We start from the raw sequence: 16,213 nt of genomic DNA on the forward strand, positions 1-16,213 counted from the left end.
GGAAAGCATATTACAGTTGCATGCAATCCCAGGTGAACCTGCAAAAGCAAATGGTAAGAACATACTTTTGCTGTATGCATAACCTGTGTATCTAACAAATGTAAAGCCCTGCAAAAACTGCTTATGCCAACAGTTAAGTAGAAGTGCATACAGATCAGCCTTTTCATTTTTCTACTGGCTATATTAATACATTTCTAAAACGTTACAATCTAAACATCCTTCAATAATAGAAAACTACCTTAGCAAAATAAGTTCTGTGCAGAGACAGCTCATTCAAAGAAATACCTGCTGTTTTGTCTGAAACAAGTCACCTCACCTTCAAGTTCCCCAGCTACATGTTTATCCTTTTATAGTGTAGATTCAGGCTTCTGAGCACGGTGAAGTTGATAATGAGGTGTGAACTCATTAGAACTGCTGAATACCAAACTTTTGACTTTATGTTGCAGATTTAAACATAGTATACCCTTTATACCACTGTTAGGTGCTAATGGCTTGCAACTGTGAATGATTAGTGTGAATGAAGGAAAACACACATCAGTGTGTTTTTAAATAAAATCAAACACCACACATGCATAACGTTTTGGCCATAATAGCACAAGTGCACTGCCTTTGCTGAAAACTGTTGTTCACTATTATGTATTTGTATCACACCTTGAAACAGAAATGATAGGAAATGCATTACAAATTGCATGTGTGATTGTAAAGCAGAGATAAAGGAAGAATGACCAGAATACAAAGAGAAGGCATAGCTGCATTTTTGCAAACATATTCATAAATAATTGTATGATCGCTCATTGCACTAAATATGCTAGCCACACGTACAACCAATTGAGAATGTGCAACTGTAATAACTGTTAATACTGGATATGAAATACAAATTGCTTTTAAGCACATGTTTTGACTGAACTCACAAAGCTGCGTCTGTGGCAAACTGCAATAACCCACTAAAACTGTGTTGTGTAAGTGCAATAGTCTAATAGTTCAAATCTAGAGCAATCTAGTTCTTTAACATTTGTTTCCATTTTTTTCTGTTTTTCTAATGTGCAATGTACATGGCATAGCTTAAATATTGTTAGCCGCTTAAAAATTGGAAATTTAATTTCAGTCACCTTATAGAGTGCAAACATACTTAGTGGCATGGTGGGTGGTCAGCATCATGAATGGTAATGATTGCAGAAATTCTACCTGTCATCTGAGTGTCTCTGTGGCACAAGGTTTAAATATCTTCAGCTAAAAAAGAATGTCTCTTTTTCTCTCTTTCTTTATTTTACTGTTGCAGAGAAAGTCACAACAAACAGGGAGGCATATACTGTGAGAATGGAGCAACTCAGAGAGGCAAGGGGTATGTATGCAATACAACTGACCCTGATTGTAGTAAACATATTGTGATTCCACAAATCAGTACCAATTTCAGCATGCATATCTTAATGGTAAGAGAAAGCATACATGCTTTCTTCTGTAGCTCTTGGTAATTATATTAGGCAAATTTAATAGTGTATTGAGATTATGTGGGTTCCGTTCCCACAAGTAACCTATAGATTCACATTCGACAAGTATAATTTTTAAATTTGAAAAACAGCAATATTGGCTTTCATGCCATGTTGTTAAGTTAATCTGCAGTATCTTTAAAAGCATTTATGGAATATGTTCATATTCCAAGGATTACTTGTAACAATTCACAATCATTTTTGGGATTGTGAAAGCTCTATAACTGCTATAATAAGAGAAGCATATTTATTGTAATAAAGCATGAATGTGACATTTCATGGTTCTAATAATCTTTTTTCATTTTTGTCTCTGGCCTTATCATACTTTTTTGGAGGGGAATGCCTTGAATCACACAGTTCTGATGTCATACCTTTCTGCCAACAAACCAAATGCATTTCAGCACAGGGAGGTGGGCCAAGCACTGTGGCTTGCCAGACCAACCCTCCACCAACTGCTGGACCAACTCCCAGCACCCCTAGGATGCAACCTGGCAGTAATGGCTCCACAACCCCTCCCCTACCTGGCCTATCCACATCAGGTAGCATTGCCCTGACTGCTGGTGCAGTGGTAACCTCCAGGAGCACTGGTGGAGGCAGTGATTATGTCACCCACCAGGAGCTACCAGAGATGATGTGTGATCTAATAGAGAATGGCCTTGGTACCCACATCATCTGCCTGATGAGGTTGCTCATTAAAATTGAAAAGAGAATCCCATGTCAAGCAGCTTCACAGGGAACTGAGGAAGGGGACAGTGATAGCACACTGTTCCCATGTTTGATGGGCATGTGCCTCTGATGTCCCCTACCTATCCCCAGTGATGGTGTCCCCCAACCTTTTGTGTCCATCACAATCTGTCTGTCATGTTTGTCTTGCTTGTCTGTACCTGCTTCCTCACCTGCCTCGCCTACCTAACCCTCACATTCCTCTGCCCCTTCCCAACAGTCTTCTCTTTTCGAAATGCAAAAAAAAAAAAAAAATGTCCAGTACATAGCTTTCCACTTTGTATATATGTCTTCTCAACACACTTGAGTTGGTCCAACTGACAGTACAACATCATTGTATTGTTGTCACCAATCTGTATTGTGGTGACAGTACAAATTCATCACATTTTACTGTGTTGAAGAAGTGGGTATCTATGGTTCTTTCCTAATTCCCTCCTGCAAATTCCTTTATTGCTTCTCCTTTGTTCTTCCCTCTGCATGTCCCCCCATGCCACCACTTTCCTATCAACCCTATTTTCACATGTTTAATCTGGTCAAAAAAATAGACTCACATACAACACACATAGCCAGAAATGGCCCATAGAAAAACCTTCACTTTTTGTCCTCTGCATTTGCCCAGAGACTGGCATCGCTCACCAGTGCTGCATGGTGGTGAATGACTGTTCATGTCCTATGGCAAAACCTGGTGAGTTTTTGCCATTGGCCACACTAATCCAGTTATGTTCATGCAAAGGTGCTTAAACATGCTATGTTATAGGAATTCAGAGTTAAGGCAGAGTAAAGGCATTACTCTGAAACAGTTGCTCTGACAGTTCAGTACACTGCTGGATGTAACAAAGTGTAACTTTCCATGTGGTGTGTTGACATAAATCACTTGACTGAAGACTCTTATTGGCCATATCATCAAGGATTCAATTTCAGATGCATCTAACTTCATTTCTTAGTGTGATGTTATATGTCTATCATATGTTTAATCACCAACATCTTGAGTTCTCATGGAGATATAATGGAGATAAATATTTCAATTGACATCTATCCCCAAACTATAACATATTTATCCAGCCTTGTTCTACTTGTTATAAGCCTGTTGTCCCTCTTCTAACCTTTCTGTTCCCCTATGTCAGTCACTTCATGTTGCAGAGCATGGCAGGTTAATAATGAGAACATACCAAAAAACACGTCCATGAATGTTCCATTTCACAAACATTGTTATGTGCATGTCCATCTCTCCTTGTATGCACCCCTTGACACCCACCTCTCTTTACAGATGTGCACCTATTAGGCTAATGAATGTACAAGTCATATCATGCTTTCTGCATACTTACATGACTCTGTTGTTGGGTAATACAAACATGTTACCTTGATTCAATGAGGAATCAGTGCTCCTGTAGTGTGCAAGTTGTAGGATTGCATTTGTGTCATGTTCATATAATGACGGATGAAATGTTTATCTAACATGATGTGAAACTGTACTTACTATGAAGAAACATACAGCACACCGTTTTTAGGATATCTAACCCTACACATATAATTAGCATATCAGTTGAGTCACACTAAGCATTTCAAAGTATGTACCACCACTTGTCATTTCTAGAAAGCCATACACATAGTTAACTTGTGATTTCCAGTGAGGCCTGCAAAACAGCTACTAGTTATAGAGGCGTATTGAGTTAGGTATTACTGATACAATTTGCGGAAGATACATACTTTAGTGTACTCATTGAAAGTAACATTTGCAGTCCTGATCACATGTACTTAGCTAATAACATCCTGACACCATTTGTGAAAAAAGGGAATCATCTGGATTTGAACACTGGCTCACCTGTACTTTGAATAGGAATTCACTGTGTTTACATACTATATCACAGAGAAAGCTGAGGAGCAGCTGTATTTTCCACACTTAGAACTGTCCAGAGTGCTAATGGCCACTCATTACCACTGAGCCTATTTACATGAAAGAAGGTGTACTAAATGAAAAATGTCACTGTTTTTTGTAAACAGAGTACTGCATTTGCTTGGCACTTAAAGTCACACAAATGGGGATGGCAAGGCCAACAGTTATTTATGTAATAAAAGTTTAGCCCCAACATTTCAAAGATAAGACTACAGTATGCATGTTATACTAACTTCCAGAAATTTCTCCTATAACATATCTTGCAAGCCTACCGTACATACACTGATGATGACACTTGACATTTAACAGCAAACTGATATATTTTGCAGTTAACCCCAATCAGGTCAGTTACTGTATGTACCTATTTGTGCACAGTTTGGCAATAAGTACCAGTGGACACTGCTACTTCACAAGTTCAAGTTGAATTCCTGAAAACTGAACCACGTATGTGTTACTACTTTGCCATCATCTACGCAACACAGCTTTTCAGTGATGCAATTTGTGAAGTGGTGCATAGCATGTCTATCTCTGGATACTTGCATGTCCAATTTCCATCCAATATGTAGAAATGCATTCATAAAGACAAGAGAAAGGCAGTGACATCTGTGAACACATACTTTCTGATATTCATGTGTCCTTGAAAATTATATATCAGGACTTGGGCCATTGTTAAACAGATTCCAGAATTACAGAGCATAATTGCATTGTTACATTTTGTTATGAGATTATAGTGACAGTGGACATTGGGCATCCATGATCATATCCCATTGATACTGTCAGTAACTTGTATTACTGTGGATATACCTTCATCTTAATATGAAGACATATAACTCTATCATTGCACTACTGCTGTTTCCAAAGTGTGTGTGTGTGTGTGTGTGTGTGTGTGTGTGTGAGTGATCTACACAGCATCTTGAGAAACAGTCACATGTCTTTCTCACTTCTGCAATATGCATTCATGACAGCATTTTTCACCTATTTATACGTACCTTTGCAAACTGTGATCACACAATCATATCACATGTCCTGGCTTTGCAAACAGGTCTCATAACAATATATGTAACCTGAGACACTATGATGATATAATCTTCTATAAAGTGTACTCTGACAGCAGTAAGCTCAGACCTCTGTAATGGTGTGCATATAAGTACTGCATTTTTTTAGTTTGTTTAGTCAGATAGGTGGGGGTTCTAATCTCAAATTAGTTAATTTTAGTGTTTATGTATCAGTGTGTAGTTAGAAAAGAATGAGTCAAGGGCCTGTTATCCTCATGCAAGTAGCATTCAAAAGATGCTTTTACAATGCTATATGACTCCAAAGCAATTTCATACAGCCCTCTGAAGATCCTCTTCTCAATATACAGTGATTATGTCACCCCCCCTATAATATGTAGTCTGACAATGTTAAGTTTAGGCTTCTGTGGTGGTGCAAGCATTAAGTACTGTTCTCTTTAGCATATATAATTTGCTAGATCGGAGTTCTAATCTCAAAACAATCAACTTTTTTGTGTTTATGTATCAGTGTGTGTGTGTGTGTGTGTGTGTGTGTGTGTGTGTGTGTGTGTGTGTAGCCAGAAGAGCATGAGGTCAGCGCCTGCTGCCCTTACTTAAGTAGCATTCAAAAGATACTTTTACACTGTTATATGACTTTACAGCAATTTCATACACGTCTATATCACGTTATCGAAAGTTTACTTAATCAAATCAATAAAGGTCGAACTTTATTGATCAATTAAGTAAAACATTGAATAATGTAAAAAAAAAACAATTAAAAAAATAAATAAATAAATGGCTACGCCCCCCCCCCCCTTAAATATACCAACTCCGAGACCACACTACATTGATGTAAATGGAAATTTCCCATTATGGAGATTTCCGTTTACTTGCACGATGTTCTTCACTTTCGATATTGTCATGCCAACAATATCAGACTCGATATTGTCAGCTTACTACAACGTGAAGTAGACCCATTTCATACAGCCCTCCCAAAATTTATTTCATTTATCTAACATTTGTTTACTGGGAAATTCCAACTTGGAACAAAGCCAATTTTCAGCAGAGCCTGGGGAGAAAGGCTCCTGACGTATGTCTTTGTAACATGGGAAGAAACCACATGAATGCTGGGAAGACATGCAGACTCCACACAGAAGGCACCCCAGGTGAGAATTGAATCAGGGAACCTCTTGCGGTGAGGCAACAATGCAACCACTGCACCACTGCGTCATCAAATCCTCTTCTTGGTATACACTGATGATGTCATCTCCTATAAAGTGCACTCTGATGATGCTAACAGCAGGCTTCTGTGCTTGTGTAACTAGATAGATAGGGTTTCTCACAGCAGCCAACGTGAGTGTGTGTCTCTCTATATTCAACCTACAGTCTAGAGACAATTTTACACCAGGATGTGAGTCCACATCTGTCAGACACTCCTTATTTATTTATCTATTTATTCATTTATTATTTATTATTTATTTGCATTTGTTTTCCCGGATAGTACACTGGGCCTAGGAGTGCTCATTTCCAGTTGTGACCCAGAGAGAAAAGCTCCACATATTACATATAGATTGATGAGATATAGTTACATAATGACTGTTAACAGATTCAAGTTACTAGTAAGCAACATTATGCAAAATTCAAAAATAACAATAATTTACATCTAGGTAAAATATATACATGTTGATATACAATTAGAATTAGGCTTTCTTTTCTTTAAATGCCATCTTGTAGTTGCATAAAACTGAGGAGGAGAGGGAGAAGAGTTAAATTAAGCAAATACAGATATATATTTCAAAGTGTTAAAGTTGTTAGGAGAGGTTTCTAGTTTCATGTAATGCTGGAAGAATTATTTGACAAGTGCAGAGCCATAGCTTGGAGAGGTACTCTTGCAGAGACTGCTTGAAAATGATGTGGTTAGATGTTGTTCTGATTGTGGTGGGTAAGGAATTCAACACATTGCCTATAGCAACAGAGTAAAGAGCTCAGCCAGCTGTAAGGTTGGGTAATTCTCCCTTTAGAAGACATTTAGTTCCTGATCTGAGGTATCTAGCGGGGTGTAGGGGGACATTAGAAAGGCTAGGAATGGGCAATCTTCTGGTTTAATTGTGATTTTATGTGGAGTGGTGAGTTATAGGTAAGTTAGGAAGTGAGATAGTTCAAGCCAATTGAGTTTTTGAAGGGATATACAGTGATGGGAAGTACGTGTGGCATTGTTGGCAAACTTTGCTACTTTATTGTAACAAGATTTGAGTTTATTTTTTAGAAAGAGTTGAATGCCTGTGAGTAGGTGGACATCATATAGTAGAGATGGTAAAAGAAAGGAGGATGTTAGGGTTTTTTGGCTGAGTGGTTCAAGTAAGTTATGTGTCTGTAAAGCAGATCAAACTTTTGGTGGGTCTTTCTGATGTTTAGGATATGAAGGTCAAAGGAGAGACTTTCATTGATAGTAACTCCCAGAAGTTTAGTGTGGGGTGCTACTTTGATGACAGTGCTGTTCTGAGACTGAAAAGTAAGTTCTGACCTGTTTATGGGGGTGGATCTTTTAGGGGTGAATAGAAGGAGTTTGGTTTTATTAGCATTTAGGGCTAGGTAATTATTGGCCATCCATGTTTCTGTGGATGTGAAATCAATTTTATAGCTAGTTTTTGGAATTCACTGGTGGAGTAGGCAGAGCAGATGATGGTGGAATCATCTGCGTATTGAATAAGTGAGGTATAGGACAAGGAAGAGTGGAAGGCATTAACAAATATGCTGAGAAGGAGAGGGCCCAAGTATATAGCCTTGGGGAACTCCTGTTGATATCGTGATATAAGGTGAGAAGTACTGGTTCCATTTTATTTATTTTTTTATTTGACAATTGTCAACCAGGAAAGGCTGACTTGGAACAAAGCCAATTTTAAGCAGAGACCCAGGGAGAAATGCCCGAGCTGCATGTCTTTGTAATGTGGAAGGAAACTAGAGCACCCAAAGGAAACCCACATGAATGCAGGGAGGACATGCAGACTCTGCACAGAAGGGACTCCAGCCGAGAATCGAACTGGGGAACCTCTTGCTGTGATGTGACAACACTATCACTGCACAACTGAGCCATCCAATGTTATTGAATAAAATGAACTTTTTTAAATTCCATAAACTGGATCTGACTTCTGAGATCACATTAAACAGCAACTTTTAAATGCTTAACCAGCCTTCCTAAAATATCCCATATTAGCAAATCCAAACCAATGTAATAATCTGCACTGTGTAGTAGATTAGCTCAGATTTAATGCTAGAAAAAATTAATATCATAACATAAAAGTCTGTGCAAAATAATGTTATTTACAACTGTTTCAACCTCAGTTTATTACACAAAATGTAGCTCTGCTGTGGCTGCATTTCCCTATAAGCAGTCATTTATATTCCATAAAAGCTATAGCAACCACAGCATCATGAAAAACAAGGAAGTTACTCTCTGTGCTTTCTCTTTGCCAATGCCTTGTAATTACAGAATGGATTCTGTTAGACTCAGCTAAAGTGTCGCCCAAGACATGATGATCTATAATCTGCATGTAACTGAAAAAATGCATGAAATATGTTCTTGCCAAGGTTCGTGAGCTGTTCTCCTGAGCATACACACTTTAAGTTGTCAGGTGCAACAACCAAAAGATTGCATAGTACATGGAGTGTGTCAAAAAGTTGTAAAACCAGTTGGATCTTAAATTCTTTGCTACATTTCCTGTATTCTGTCACATCACTGATAGCAAACATGCCACCCATAGAACTATAAGAATATTGCTGAAGATGTTCATAAATAAATCAATTAAATCAGACTCCGAATTCTGTTAGAACCATGTCCACATTCTTCCCATCCATGGAATTTCTAATTTTTTCCACTTGTTTTCTGATGTTGCCACATATTTTGACACACGCATTGGTGTACTGAATCAGGACATTGTTCTCATCTTCAGGCTTAAAATCAGTCTAAATTTGCTATGCAGCCAATATCTGTTTCATCTGACCAATTATACAATTCAGAGTCCTGGCAATCCCAGTATCCAGTTTTACCTCCATCTGTTCTATGATTTCTTTCTTTTTTTTTGCAGACATTCTGCAAGTTTAGGAGACAAACTTATCAATGGCATTAAATGATCAAACTGTTTATCAGAGAGATGAAAAATTATATTGGCTTGCTGCACAACATCGAAGAAGTAAAGATTTACATTTCTAGAATCAGCTGAAGGAATTGCAGAAAGTCCAATTTCCAATATGTTCAACAAACAAATATTCCTCCAGAATACTGAATATCTGGAAATAATTCTTTGGCAAATCAGAAGGATCTGATAACCTCTGATACCTCTCAAAATCCTGTCATGCTTCTTGCAAAAGGTTGACTACCACCTCTTGAGACAAGAAAGTCTCATGATGGGTGTCAATACTGGGGCCAAACGGCAAATTTGTTCACTGTTGAATTCTTTCCTTCAGGTCTTGGATACCTCCTGTACCAGCAGGTTGGTTTTGATGATTTTTGGAGTCATAATATCGATGTAGTACACTTCCACACCTGTTTTTCAAGTAACCAGTTTCAATTTCAATGTAACTTTCCAAGTAAGTTATAAAAATGGATTTAATGAGTTTCGACAGAAGTCTGTTTGTCTGTGCCAAGGTTCAACTCCATCAGTTTGCCTGATAAATTTGTCATCCTGGAGTAAAGATCATACAGATTTTTCAAGTACTGCTCTGTTTCTGATCTTCTGCTATCTTCTAAGCATTCCTTTATTTGAGTCTGAAATTTCATTTCAAATATATTTTGTATAAATCTGGCCATCACAGTCTCTGGACTATTGAATATTTCTCCAACCTGTTTGTTCACATGCTGGCAGAGGATAGCAGCATCTTCAAATATATCATCTCTCAAGAAGGCACCCTCTTAGCACTGCTTTATATATACATCAATACAATGAGAATAGCCCTTATAATGAAGTAAAACTGCTGTTGCTTCTCGCATTTGAGATCTCTCTCCCTTCTTTTGGGCACTAGTGAATTCCTGAATCAAATTGCACTCTAATTTGTGATATTTACTTGCAATTTTGGACTTGCCTTTGGCAAACCAGTCAAAAGGCAAGTCCTGAGCAATCAGGTGCAATTTCTGAATAATGTTAGTTGCCTCTTTAGTCTTTTCAGGATTTGTAAAAACATCAGACTTTAGCTCTCCATCCAGAAACTCATTGAAGTACTTCATCTGCTTCTGAGCCTCTACACCCCATTGCTGTGGTATGTTTACTCCCTCCAGTTGGTCACCAAGGTGACAGACCTTTGTTGCAACATAGCTGATGTGCTCATCCAGTTCCTAAAAATGTTGGAAGGCAACCTGATTACTCTTTTGTAAATCCTGAACTTTTTTGGCAAATTCCTTGGCTTCTCTCTGGCACTGTTGTTCTAGTTTTTTTTACTGTCTTTTGTATTCTGTCATCCAACATCATCATCAATGTGAAGAACAAATTCTTCCAGAAGTCTTCTTGAGTCAAATTCTTCTGCCCCTCCTTTGGAGCTTCCACCAGGGGTTCACCATGCCAAGTGTTCAATGTACTTATCAGCATCCAAAGGCTCCTCAAAGAGGTCCGCTGTAGTAGCCATTCCTTACAATTGTCAAAATAAGCTCCCTTCCCTTGAATTCACAGCTTGGGCAGGGTGTCCAGCCTCATTGTAAAAGTTTGGATGTTTTTCCTAATATTTCTTTACTAGCAAATTCATCTGGAACTTCAGTTTTGAAACCTGTGAATGGAAGCAATGGAAGTATTGCAACTTTGGCGGGTGTTTTACATCAAAACACTACAGGTACTGTTCAATTTAAAGATATTCTTGATTTTAAACTTGATTTTAAACAGATGCCTATACCTCAACACAATAATTATAGTGGCAGCTACACCACTTTAATTTTGGATTTGGATAATATGCTTTTCAAGTTTAAAGCATTGGAAATGGACAACATGTATCGTAAACATTGTTTGCAAATGAACATTATTCCTAAAGGTCTATGGGTGTGTAAATACCCCAACAATGTTGTGGAGAACTTGGATTTTCATAAGGACCTTATTTGTGCATTTGATAAATGTGGGTTTGAAATTATGAAGGCTATAATTAGAAACAATGAGTTGGAAATGGATAAAATGTTTTCTCAGATTGAAATTATTAACAATAAGATTGTCACTGATTTAATGTTTGGCATTGAGTGTGAAAGAGTTAAATATCATGAAATGTTGAAAGATGTAGAAGTAAAATGTACTAGGATTTATGAGAGAAAATTTAGAGAGGTGGAAAGGGACGTAAAGGAGTACAAAAATAATACACAATACCCTAAACCAAAGAATACATGGGGCAATTTTCATAACAGACCACATGAGTATAGAGGTGAAAGAGACATGGGGTATGACAAATTAGCAGCTGAAACTCAGTTTAATAGTTATGACATACATGACCCTTTAGAGTTTCCCTCCCCAAGGAGATCAGAGAGACTCAAGAACAAGGACCCAGTAGACGACAGGTATGGTTAGCAGAACCAGAGGGGTTGAAAGGCACCATGGAGGTAATTCCTTCAGATGAAATAGTGATTAATAAATGTATGTTTAGTTACAATGGTTTTCACATTTTTAATTATACCCTCCCTTATTCCCATTACTAAGGGTCATTTCAACTTATTTATATTTACTAAAGGTTTTACTTTTATTCCTAATGTTAAGGCTAACATAGTGAATTTATTAGTGGATTTTAAACTTTTTATTAGGCAGGAAAATTTAGAGGTATTTTTTAATGGTAATATAAGAAAAAATACCACTGTTTTAACAAAGAAGAGTACGTTTAATCCACCCCTTCACCCCTAGCTTAGGAATTTTGAGGTTTTGGTTGAAAAGGAGCTAGGAGATAAACTTAAGTACAACAAGGTTAGTCCAAACCTTTCTACGGAAGAAATGCACACACTCAGTTTATGTAGAGAAAATAAAAATCTTAGAATCATGAAGCCTGATAAGGGGATAGGGTGGTTTTTATGGATCATATTAATTATGAGGTAAAAATGTTTGATTTGTTAAATGACCAATATACCTATGAGAGAGTGTCTATGAATGAAATTCATATTGCTTATAAAAAACTTTCCCTGTGTTTGAATGATTTAGTTTTAGAGGGGCTTATTGACCTGGAAACATATAATTATTTACACGTTGAACAACCCAAAGTGCCTTGTATTTTTGGTATACCAAAGGTCCACAAAAATCCTCCTCTCAGACCTATTGTATCTGCGGAGGGTTCTATTCCTGCTTCACTGGCAAAATATGTAGATGTACATCTCAAGAATGTGGTGATGGAACATCCTAATGTGTTAAAGGATTCTTGGGATTTTTCAAGGCATATTAATAATTTTAATCAGGTTGACACCTCTAGCTTTATCACTTTGGATGTTGTGGACCTTTTTATGTGTATTCCTCACGAGATAGGTTTAGTTTGGTTTAAAGAGTTTTTGGGAAGCAAGAATAATATTTCTTTTAAGGTATTTCGTACATGCCTTGTTTTAATGGAATTGATTTTAAACAATGCTTTTATATTCTTCCAAGGGGAATATTTCAATCTAAAGGCGTAGCTATGGGAGCCCACTGTGCACCTACATAAGCCAACATCATTTTATTGTATTGGGAAGAAAAATTTGTTCACAATTCAAATTTTAAACAATACTGGAACTACTATGGGAGCTTCCTGGATGATGTTTGTCTTTTTTGGAACAATACCCTGGAAAAATTCATGGAATTATTTGATTATATTTCAAATACAACAAATTTTTTAAAATTCACCTATAAAGTAGATGAAGTTGAATTGTGTTTTTTAGATGTAAATATACAGAGAATGGGGGAAGGTTTTAAATCAAAAATCTTTAGAAAATATACATTTTCTAATGCTTACTTGCATTATACAAGCTCTCACCCACATTTTCAAAAAAGAGCAATAGTTAAAGGTCAGTTGGTGAGAGCCAGTAGGATGACATCAGATGATCAGGATTTTAATACTGAATGTGAATCTATTATAAGTATGTTTGGAGCAAGGGGATACTCAATAGATCTCCTAACGTCAGTTATTGTAGAGGTTAAGGAAGGAAGAATTGGAAGATTTGCTCCAATTGTGGGTGTACCCCTACCTACATTGGAAGTACAAAATATTGAGGCAAACTCTGCTATTGCTACAACTTTAGAAAAAGGTTTTCATTTTGCCATGTTTACCACTTTTGACGGTGAGAGTAATCTGGTGAGAAGTATTCTTAGTAAAGAATGGAAAACATTTGCTAGTTTGTCTGACTTAAATCATATCTTTGAAAATCCATTTAAATGTGTACATAGGAAGGGACGCAACATCAAGAATATATTGGAAGGGACAAACTTCTTTAACCCCACTAATAATAATAACAAAAAAGGGACACGAAAATGCAGGCATTGCACATATTGCAGTAACATCAAGGGAGGTGATTCTATTTTTTTGAAAAAGAGGAACAAGTATATTACTACTCAAGGTTTTGCCAACTGTAATACCACAGGTGTGATTTATATTGCTACATGTGAAATCTATGACTCTTTTTACGTCGGCAAGACCGAGAGGAAATTGAGGCAGAGAATTTACGAGCATTTATATGAGATAAGGAAAAGAAAAGATAATAATGCTCTGTTTAAACATCAAAATAATTGTGGCAAAGCTAAATTTCAGTTTTTTGTCATAGAAGTAGTCCCACGAGAACCCAGGGGAGTGCCTTGGGAGACTCGGTTGGAATATTGGGAGCTATACTGCAAATTATTCTTGATGCAAGTTCTGCCCCTGGTTTAAATGAAATGTTACCCTTGAAACCTGTGCTGAAATTGAGATCTGCTAAGTTATAGTATGTTATTATAATAATATTTATATTTATATTTTTAAATAATATTATATATGCAAGCATTTTATGGTTTATTTTAATAATAATATATGTATTTATTTTTTAACAAAAAGGACATGCATTTAATTTAATTTGCACAAGATGGTGTTATTTCATTATACTTTTGGTTTTAACTTTTAGATTCATTCACCTTTAAGGTTCATGTGTTTCAATGCATTTTGCATGTGTAATTGAATTTGATCACTCATTGGTTCATTTTAATTAGATTAGTTTATTTATTCATCAAAGGAAGAGAGGTTAGGTATCTGATGAAGTTACTGTGACAAAAACGTATGTGGATTAACTTTACAACGTTATTGTGCTGTTGCTTGTGCTCTGCAATTTCGTTTGCTGTGCTGCTGTGGTTTAGCTTGCTGTGGATTGTTTTTGTGCTTGTTCATTAAAGCAGTTGTCCGGTTTGCTGAGCTCCATATGTGCCTTATTTTAGGTTTACTAGTTTTTATCTTTGGCACTCAGACCACTGGATTGGTTTATTTGATTTTTTAATTACATAATGAGTATTGCAGTACTTCTTATCCAACACAGCTAGATCTGAGTTCAGTGCCCAAAAGAAGGGAAAAAGTAAGAATCCTAGTTTCATTCCATTCAATTTCTTAATGACCAGTCATTTTCCCAATCCTCATGTTGAATACACCACAACTTTTTTTGCCTGTTGTTTATTTGTAAGGTAGTTAGAGAACCAATCAAAGGTGGGGGTAAGATTCCTAGGTTAGATAGTTTAGTGAGTAGTAGGGGATGTGAGATGGTATCAAGTGCCTTTGACGGGTCGAGGAATACAGAAGACACAATTTGTCCTGTGTGTCTTGCACAGTTTACAGTGTCCAAGAATGATATAAGGGCAGTGGTGGTACTGTGTCCAGGCCTGAACCCATGTTGGATGGGGGATGAGATTTTATTGTCTAGGAGGTGCTTTAGGAGTTGATTGTGGACACATTTTTCTAGAATTTTGGATAGAGGAGAAAGGATTGTTGTGGGTCAGAAATTGGAGAAATCTATGTTTTGGCCACCTTTATGTAGTAGGAGAATATATATTTTTTTCCAAATAGTGGGTACTTGCTGTTCTTGGAGAAAACTATTAATAAGTATGCTAACTGGATAAGCTATAAACCTTGTTGACATCTGTAGGTATGTTGGGGGTAGGTTATCAGGTGCATTAGTACATGGTTTGAATTTAAGGAGTAGTTTCAAGGTAGTTGAGGTTGGGATGGGGGAGAAGGTGAAGTTTGATGTGGGGTTTATATTTGGTGAGTGTGCTGTGATATTTATTTGAGGGAAATTTCTAGCAATGGAGTCTATAAAATGTGAGATGAATATTTTGGCGGTTTCTGTGGGGGATTTGTCTGGGTCAGGACAGGTGTTGTTATTGGATCCTGGGTTAAGTAGGGTTAAGATTTTATTCCAGAATTTCTTATGGTTTTGTTTATGGCATTTGTGGTTAGATAGAATTGTTTTTTGTCTTTTACTACTGCACGTTTTGCTTGATTATGAAGTTATTTGAATTGTAGGAGGTATAGGGGGTTGTTTTTTTGCAAAGCTTCCAAAATTTGTCTCTTTTAGAAATCAGTTATTTTGTGGGATGAGTAAGCTATGTAGCATTGTTGTTTTTAATTATTTTTCTGTATGGGGGCGAGATTGTTTAGGATATCGAAAAAGATTGAATTAAATAATTCAACAGCTTCATCTAGTGAGAGAACTTTGAGAATGCTCCAGTTTACTTGTGCCAGGGTGTCATTTAGAGTTGTTTGCTTGAAACTGGAGATATTTCTAGTTAGTCTCTAATAGTGTTGGCTGGTGGCTATGGTGGATTTATGTATTATGTATGCTAGAAGGTGATCACTTATGGTTTGAGGTAGAGTCCCTGCTGAAGCTATTTTGCTTGGGTTTGAGACAAGTATCCAGTCTATGATGGGACTATTAGTTGTTGTTTTGTTGGGTCTAATTACTTCGTTGATAAGCTGGATATAATTGACTAGATTTATATTTAGTGAGGGGTGATTTTTTGTGACTTCTGTCCAATCTATGTTGACATCTCCAAGGATAATTGTCTCACTGGTAAAAGTTTTTGAAGTCCAGGCAAGTATTTGTTCAAGGATCGGTATATTATTGCTTAGATATTTTTGCTGGTATTCAGTTCTAGTAAATCTACAACAGTTTTATCAGATGCAAATTG

General features: G+C 36.9%; 1 pseudogene; it reads right to left on the reverse strand.

Moving 5' to 3' along the window:
- Positions 1-8,603: 8,603 nt before the first annotated feature.
- LOC122801398 lies at positions 8,604-10,737 on the reverse strand (annotated as a pseudogene).
- Positions 10,738-16,213: the final 5,476 nt, after the last annotated feature.

This window comes from Protopterus annectens, chromosome 4.part1 (genome assembly GCF_019279795.1).
Source record: "Protopterus annectens isolate FY-2018-M chromosome 4.part1, PAN1.0, whole genome shotgun sequence".
In the NCBI taxonomy this organism is placed as follows: Eukaryota; Metazoa; Chordata; order Ceratodontiformes; family Protopteridae; genus Protopterus; species Protopterus annectens.